We start from the raw sequence: 7,555 nt of genomic DNA, 5'->3' as shown, positions 1-7,555 counted from the left end.
CCACCTCATAAACACATCCTACCCATAAGCTTAAATAGTCTTGATCTTGCGGGTTTCGAGATTGCTGAGTCCTCGTGACTCACAGATACTATCAAAACAGTTGCAGGTGTCGATGATACCAGTGCAGGTGATGCTACCGAACTCAAGTGGAAGTTCGACGAGGACCTTGGTCATTACTATGTTTCGTTTCCTGATGATCAGTAGTGGCACCCGGTTGGGACTATCGGGGATCTAGCATTTGGGGTTATCTTCTTTTCATTTGGATTTGTCTGTAGTCGGACTATGTGTGTACTCTGAATGATGTATGAATTATTTGATCATTGTGTGACGTGGCGATTGTAAGCCAACTATTTATCCTTTCCTTATTCATTACATGGGGTTGTGTGAAGATGACCCTTCTTGCGACAAAACCAAAATGCAGTTATGCTTCTAAGTCATGTCCCGACACGTGGGAGATATAGCCGCATTTTGGGCGTTACTCTGAGTCTCAGTCGATAAGACATAATCAAGTCTCAATCGAGCGACATAACATGTAAGAAAGATTAAAAAACTATTTTTTGCATGAATCCCGTTGTAAATTTTCACCTTGAAAATGATACAACTACTATTCAAGGCATGCAGCAGGACCATTCATCCAAAAGGAAAAGGTATGCGGCAGGAAACTATTTTTCATCTTGCATGGTGGTCTGATATTGGTTTCTGGCTCTTTGAATAACATGTAGTAGTATGTCAACATAACAAACGTTATTGCTTTCATGATCCACAATTTAAAGTTGGACCTTGAGGATGTTCTCCACACAATAATATTAGCATATGATACTCTGAGGCCGAGAGAGAAGAGTCGTATGATTTGGACTCTTCAGCGAGTGGTGGTCAGTTTGGTTGCACTTGAGCCTCGCCTAACTGCATTGGGCCTAGGCGCTCTGGTGTTTGGTTCTGACGATGTCCCTTGATACTGCATTTATCTTGTCCCTATCCCCAAGCTCTAGTGCCTTCTTTTCCCTTTTTTTGGATTTTCCTTTGGTTTTCCCTGATTAACCGAGAATGTTGGGTTTTTTGGTCCGGTTTTTCTTATGAACTGGACCAGCTCTCTTCTTAATGAAATGCAGGAACCCCTGCCCTTGCATAAAGTTTCTAAAAAGAATGATCCACTGAACCTATCTGTGGAGATCACAGTTAGCTAACACAGAGTAGCTATGTGCATTCCTCATGGTGTTTCAGTTCCTGCTCTTGACAAAGGTACACCGAAGAAATTCAGCCAAATAAGCTGGGTAGTGCATTTATCATATTTTAATTGTGAAAGAGGGTCATCCTGTTAATCTTTGCAAGGCCCTAAAACATCTCCTTTCTTGTCATAAGCTGGGTGGAGATCTATATGATGTAAGTTTTTATGAAGTCGAATTTCTTTCTGGATATGAATTTGCAAACTAGCAGCTTGTTATCTGTAGAGTCTCATTATTAATCTGCTTGCAAATGCTAATGATCTCTGACTCTTGCTGACTGCCTTTGAGAACACTGGCACCCATCACTGAAGCACGAGGATTCGAGGGAAAGTCGGAATCAGAGCATTGTGCTATAGATACCTCTCCTGTTGCAACTTCTGGAAACTTGTCATAATTAGGACCAGCGGATGATCGGCTTCTTCTCCTCCGAAGAGCGTCTCTCATTGAGAACTTCTGCAAACTTGGCATCCCTATGGCAATCAAAGTATACAAAATCTGACTCCGTTATGCTATCAGCAGCAGAAGGATTATAATCCCGGATATTCAAATATTCCAAGAGTTCCCCAAGTTGGCTGCTATCTGCCCCAATATGATTCCCGGATGGTGGATGCACAATTTTGCTCAAAATAGGTTCACAGATAGAGCAACGTCCTGCATATTGATAAAAGGAGATTAGGACATGCATGAAGCAGGCCTAGCAATGACCTCAAATCTGTTATAATCGATTCGTTAAAGGAAATCAATCTAAATATTACATTCCGGTAAGTTCATAGAATGCATTTACCAAGGTATGGATGGTCCGGACTGTAATAAGGCAGCGGACAACAAAATGATGTTTTCGCTTCCTTCCGACTAGATTTACTGTAAACCTTGATGAATTGTGCACTAGATTCAACTCGGCGACTGTATCTAGTGCACGGTCGAGTAACCAGATTCACAGATGTGTTAGGTTTCGATCTAATTTGTTTGGCCCGAAAGCTCGACTGCCACACTTCAGCGAAGAAGAGCACACGCGCTGAAGAAACATCGTCATAATGCACCAAGAAATTGGCATGATAGAACTTTGGATGCCCGCGGTCCTGTTTCTTCACACCACATATGACATCTAGCCTCGGAACAGGTTCCTACAGCAATCAATTTGAGGTAAGTGGAGCATAGCAAGGTTATACTCCCTCCGTTCCATGATATAAGAGCGTTTTTTACCCTAGTGTAGTATAGAAAACGCTCTTATATTATGGGACGGAGGGAGTAGTTTGTAGAATCCAGATAAACAATCAAGAGATGGCATGTGCTCTTAAAGCAAGCACTTTGTTGCGACTTTTTTTCTTCTAAAAAGGATATTTGAACAAGGACCTGTGATAGTTAGACGAATGGAGATGAAATATGTTCCTGCAAGAAGCAATTCAAAGCTTTTTCTATGAATAGATTTGTCTGAGCTTAATCCAGATGAAATTAAAAGTCCAATCACACTTTTTCTAAGAATAGACTGTCCAAGCTTAATTGGGATGGAATATATAGCCCAACAAGCAATTCTAGAAGTTTTTCTAAGAATAAACCCTGTCGAAACTTAATTCAGATGACATACATTTCTGAAAGAACACCCCCTCCCCCGGTAACAATAGAATTTGTCCAAGCTACTACAAGAAGCAATAGAGAGTTGAGCTATAATTACCCAAGGATGCTGATTCGAGTAATCAAGCAGCAATTGTTCCAAGGCTTGACCAAGGAAGTTCTGCTTCTGCACGTATTCTCCCTTCCTTGATGCCAGGGTCATCCAGGCCGATGGGCATAGCCTAGGGTGATCATCTGATGGTGCAGTGGATGAGCTTTGATCCTCCATTATTTTGTACACTTGCTCCAGAGCTGCATCAGAAATGACATGGCCTTTCCCCATTGCTTCGTGGGTCAGCAGGCTGTCTTTAGGGACATTATCAGCCATGGACATAAGAAATGTTGCAAGCTCCAAATGTTTGGGGTGCCTTCCAGCTTGACCAGCAGAAACATAGGCATTATAGCACACCTCCTTCGTTGCCGTCTGTAAAACCTTAGATAGGTCACATTGCTTGTGGCAAAGGTATTCCACGGCCATGTGGTCCGAAAAACCGGTGGCTGTGCAGACCATGGCAACAAGGCTGTCGAGGGAGCGGGCCACCATGCGAAGCATAGATTGGGTGTCAAGAATGTCCGGCTCAGCCACAGCATCTATCTCCAGCAGAGGGCATGCACTGTCATACCATATGGCATTGAGAATTATGTTGGACACGGGGTCCATGGGGCCATAGCAATGCCCGGCAACCAGGATGCCGCGGAGATGCCGGTGGAGCGCGTCCTGCGGCAGCAGCGACACCGCCCTGATGTAGAGAGCGTGGATGGTGTCGGCGAGGCACACCTTCAGATACCTGGTGTGCGCTCAGTCACACTGGCATGCAGTGGTGGAAGGTTCCCTTCCCATGGGTGGAGGGCTGTGCTTGCCAATGGTGGTGGCAGCAGCATCCAGACAGTCGAGCAACATCTGCTTCATCTCGTCCGGAGTCCGCAGGTCGCAGATGCTAGACACATGTCCATCACGGCGGCGCGAGACGACTACCTCGGCGACGTGGTTTTCGCCGACGGGGCAGAAGAAGCGGGCAGGTCGCTCACCAGCTTCTAGCGCCTGCCCTCCTGCTGCTTCTAGTCCAAACAAGCTCCTCCCGATCTCCATGTCAGCCGGATGAGGGCTGCGCCGGAAGGCGACTTTGACGGCAGGGGAGGCCGCGTGGTGCTGCAGCCGAAGGAAACTGAGGATGCCGTCGACGTCGCCGACGCTGAGGGGCCGGCCCTTCTAGAGCACAGCAGCGAGAGGCGTGCGATCGTGGTCTCTCAAGGGGACGAGCAGCTTTGCGAGCCGCACCAGGTCGTCCGGCACGGGGTGCCCTGCCACGGCCGCGGCGACCTTGAGGGCGAACTGGGTCCTGCCGCAGCGGAGGTCGGGGGCGCCGGTGGTGTGACGGTCCTCGGGGCCGAACTGCTGGTTCTCGCCGAGCTGGACGGCGACGGCGAGGTCGGCGCCGCCCAGGCGGAGGTAGCGCATGGCCTGCCCCTCGGACAGATACCGGAAGTAGATCCGCATGAACGCAAGGAGGCCGTCGTAGGAACGAAAAGCTAGAAAAACCGGGGGCTGGGGCTGGGTGGGCGGCGCCTCCCCCTCCTCCTTCCTCTTGCCGCCGGCCTGCGCCGCGGAAGGTCGCTTCCCCTTGACGTTCCCGCTGCACCTGCGACGGCACAGGAGGTTGAGGGCGTTGAGAATGATGTTGGACACCGGATCGAGGAGGCCGATGCAGTGGCCGCCGCGCTCCACGCACGGCAGAACCTCCGGCATGTCGGCGATGGGGAGCCTTCCCAGCGCCTCCTCGTAGAAGCGCATTATGTCCATCTGCATCGGCCGCCCCAACTCGGCGCGGATCGACGCCTGCCCCTCGCCGCCGGCGTCGTGGAAGCAGGACAGCCGCAGCCTCTCGGGGAGCTCCTCGTTGATTGTGAGAGACATGGGGTCGGAAGTGATTGTACTCGACGTCTGGTGCGTCGGCGGCGAATCCACCGTCGGATCGCCGCGAGGTTCGCCCATTTTTCGCCCGATGGAGGGTTCGACTGCGGCGGCGGCGGCGGGTAGGGTGGTGGTCCGGCGGGGAAGGTCAGAATGCCGAACGGATCGGGGGGTGTGATCAACCGATCAGGTGACATAGCGCCTCCCTCCCGGAGCGCGGCGGTTTAGTGTCCAATGCAAGTTCCCAAAATCACATTGAAAACACTCAAAAATCGCATTTCAAAGTTCCACAGAAATCGTAAAAGAAAAGAAAAACCACGCTGACATATTGATGTGTACTGCACGTGTGTAGTTTTCAGGAGAAAATACATTGATTCACGAGCTACACAAAAAAGTGAAAATCATTGTTTATAACTAATGAACAGTGAACATACTGTTTACTACTGTATTTTCTTGTCACTCCTCTGTAGCTCACGTGTCAATGTGTTTTCTCATCGAAATTTGCACACATACAATACACACAAAAAAAGTGAGAAAAATGATTTTATGTCGCCCAAATTGTTCACTATTTTCAAAATCACCAATTTATCATTTTTTGGCTCACATGTCATTGTGTTTTCTCTTGCACACATACAATATACAGTGCATATGTATGACAATGTGTATTTTCTTAAAAAAAGTAAAACATTTTTTTGTTTTTCCGGAAAAACGGGCTTTATGGAGCTCCAGCACCAAACTCATTTCTGCTCGCCTCATGGACTGCGGGTGTGCTGCTAATCAGGACATTGTTTGATATTTTAATATAAACTACATATAAATTAAAATGAGCGAAAAAACTAAACGCATCTATATACATTCGATTAAAAAAGTTAAAACAACTTATAATTGGAGACAGAGGGAATACTACGATACTTGTATTCCATAAATAGCTTACATCTATACAATAATCAAATATTAATATTTCAATTTCATCTAAATATATAAGTTTTATTAAAGCGGCAACAATTAATATGGATTGAAGGAAGTAGCAAACTATTCCCACAACAATGTGCAGGGTATCATACAATGGTCGGAGCTTCCTATAATGATACAGCCCGATAGCTCCATTGCTATTGATGCGTTGACAGATGAGTCGCTCGACCGCTCCGCCTATGGACATAGGAATGTTATAGTGGAAATCAAAAAGCTCCCGATTTTGCATGGGTTTGTTCCGTTAAAGATTGAGCGTAATCAAAATACGAATCCAACTCAAAATCACAATTTTGATTATCTCTTCCCAACAAGATTTTCAAGTTTTATATCATGCCATAGGAGAGTGAACAAATTGCAATGCCCATTCTCCCATGTTTTCAAATTCAAAATATTGTCTCACTATAAATCTTTCGAAGGACCTACTACGGTCACATCAAATTTTTGGACGCCTACCTCATCCGTTTTAATGTATTTTTGCTCTCATTTTTATCATGACTCCTGCAAGGTACTAAAATCTTTTGATCATCTTCTAAGTCAGTGGCCTAGCATCTCTTTTTTTTAATAACTCCGTAGCAACGCACGGGCACTGTGCTAGTATGGTCTAAAGTGCAACAAATGTCACTTTATCAAATTAAAATTATAATTCGGTCAATTTAAAAATCGATAAAGATTGATTATTTCATGAATTTTCTTCTCTATCATGTGTTTCGGCATTAGTAGCACACCTGCCATATATCAGAACAACTAGTGTACCACAAGGCATTGAAAGCAATTCAGACAAAGATGGCCAAATATGATCTTCTTAGTATCCAATATGTGTAATATGTGCTCTTTATGAAGCAAGAAAAAAAATTAAAATCACACGCTATTTACAGAAAAAGAAAGAAAAGACTGGTAGTTTCCGGTGAAATTTCATTTTTTTTAAATTCCTTTTTTTTCTTGGACTTTGTTAAGTGGATGTCTGTATTAGGGTTACAAATTGGATTTGGTATTCCCAATTCACCAAATCGAGCGCTTGGCATGCACACGGAAACAACGGTCTGAAATCAGTCAATACAATGACAAACTCGATCCCACTAGCCGAGGCCTCACACAATACGGAGCCCAACACCTCCAATTTGGCATGAATTGAACGACCCCGGAAAAGAAAACGATTCGAGCCCAATCTTCTTCTCCCCACGCTCGACCGAAGCTGCCATTCCCTCACCCTGCGCGATGAGAGGAGGCAACGTCCAGGAAGCACCCGCCGGCGCTTCCACTCCTTGTCGGCCCTTCTTCTCTTCCACGTTGTTGGTCCTTATTATCTCCTCAGACATATCTCCTCCTCGTCCCCGCCGCATCTCCTCTGGCCATGGCCACCACGGCCTGGCCCTCACCATCTCGCCATCGCTTGCGTGAGAGTGGTTGTTGATGGCACGACCGTTAGCTCAAATCATGGCTGGACTAGGATGTGTAGTTGTTGTAACAGTCTACAAATAAATAGAGAAGAAAATGCTGCATTAGTTGTACGCAACACCAAATTCTCTCGTGGTTGTTTATATCCTGTGTCCGAGCGAAGAGAGAAACCAGATAGAAGGTAGCTGCAACAACATGAGGCACGTGAGGATATTATTGAGAGAAAGATATTCTTTAGGGGACTGTAGATTTATGTTATTGCTGAATTTTATTCAAGGACAGATGGGCATTATAAAAAAAATTGCTATACGACCATTAGATTATAGTCACACATTGTATAAATTTTGAGATGTATATAGAACAAAACATTATGCCATAATCTGTTGTCTAAATAAGATTTGGTATTGAAACATCAACCAATTCCGTGAGCATACAAACAAGC

The 7,555-nt window shown here is 45.7% G+C and overlaps 1 pseudogene across 1 annotated transcript; it reads right to left on the bottom strand.

Moving 5' to 3' along the window:
* Positions 1-668: 668 nt before the first annotated feature.
* LOC147964806 (uncharacterized) lies at positions 669-4,926 on the bottom strand (annotated as a pseudogene). Its single transcript, XR_015607958.1, has 3 exons — positions 2,896-4,926; positions 2,008-2,347; positions 669-1,874 (listed from the first exon to the last, which is right to left on the bottom strand). The product of XR_015607958.1 is annotated as an uncharacterized LOC147964806 (transcript).
* Between the last annotated feature and the right edge of the window lie 2,629 nt (positions 4,927-7,555).

This window comes from Triticum urartu, chromosome 6A (genome assembly GCF_056163025.1).
Source record: "Triticum urartu cultivar PI428250 chromosome 6A, HENAU_Tu73, whole genome shotgun sequence".
Lineage (NCBI taxonomy): Eukaryota > Viridiplantae > Streptophyta > Magnoliopsida > Poales > Poaceae > Triticum > Triticum urartu.
The sequence above is the reverse complement of the archived record's forward strand: the minus strand, read 5'-3'. Positions and strand labels throughout refer to the sequence as shown.